The sequence below is a fragment of the Colossoma macropomum genome, unplaced genomic scaffold (assembly GCF_904425465.1).
Source record: "Colossoma macropomum unplaced genomic scaffold, Colossoma_macropomum, whole genome shotgun sequence".
In the NCBI taxonomy this organism is placed as follows: domain Eukaryota; kingdom Metazoa; phylum Chordata; class Actinopteri; order Characiformes; family Serrasalmidae; genus Colossoma; species Colossoma macropomum.
The window spans coordinates 2,857,177-2,858,249 of record NW_023494792.1 but is presented as its reverse complement, the minus strand read 5'-3'; the positions used below and the strand labels follow the sequence as shown (position 1 = coordinate 2,858,249).

The 1,073-nt window shown below is 33.2% G+C and overlaps 1 protein-coding gene across 1 annotated transcript in view; it reads right to left on the bottom strand.

Moving 5' to 3' along the window:
- Window positions 1–573: 573 nt before the first annotated feature.
- trappc11 (trafficking protein particle complex 11) overlaps window positions 574–1,073 on the bottom strand; it is a 27,814-nt gene continuing 27,314 nt past the window's right edge. The window contains exon 30 of the mRNA XM_036575578.1: window positions 574–1,073. This exon is cut by the window's right edge and continues 356 nt beyond it. The gene's annotated coding sequence lies outside the window, so the exon portion shown is untranslated.

Sequence of the window (1,073 nt, the reverse complement as noted above, 5' to 3'; positions counted from 1 at the left end):
GGTCTGCTGGTTAAGTAACTGTAAACAAGCACAGTTTGTATGGAAAACAAGCACAGGGCTCAGGACGAGGCTCTAAAAGGTAACACTGGATCTGTGGCTATATAGGTTTTAACAGTTTCTCTGTGGCATTAAGAAGACTGTAACATTGATCACTCCGCCCCCTTATAGCATGTGTGGGAATAGGAATGGTATCTTTTGAGATTTCACCATTACTTGCACACTCACCTGTATCTGGGAAACCTGTTGGTATCAACTGGTAATGTATGAATTAAATTGCTAACAAGTAACTTTATTTTACATGTATTGTTTTATTTTTATTGTTTTTTTTTGTATTTTGTTTTAAGTTTATTATTTATTTGCTACTCTTTTACCATCAACATTACATAGAAACACTCTATAGAAACCTACATGAGTCTGCCAACCATCTTAACCATTCAATTATACAGGAATTTTGAAAAATCTGTGAAATTCCCCTTTAAGACCATTACACACATAAAAGTGCTGCAGAAATATGAAATATTTAGAATACGGTTTACTAACTAAAACTGTACATAGTGGAAAACACAGCTGTCAAAGACTTCACAAGCATGATTTATTCATGCGATTTTTTCAGACAACTATACATTTATTTTAATGCAAATAAACCTGATGATATCTTGCACACTACATGCATTTTTTTTCTAATTCAGCGTGGCTTTCAAATTCAGCAACGATTTCTGCGCATCAGGAACATTCAAGACGTTTATGCTGACTGGCGATAATCATTTATTTCATTAATAGTGAATCTTCACATTAATAAAGTGTTGCATTAGTTACAGAATTAATAGAGATTTATTAGTAACAGCAGCAGTTGCAGAACAATTAAAGCAAAGTGTTAAATAAAAAAACAAACAATAAAGGCATGATGTTTTAAATCACAGCAACAATGTACATCAGTCTAGGACAGTCCAGTTCAACAGCATCAGTAATGCCATGTTACACCATGTACTAAGTCATGATAAGGACATGTATCATGAATTAAATCATTACACTATGAACTGATTTTTTTCCTCACACTCACATATTGAATTTCC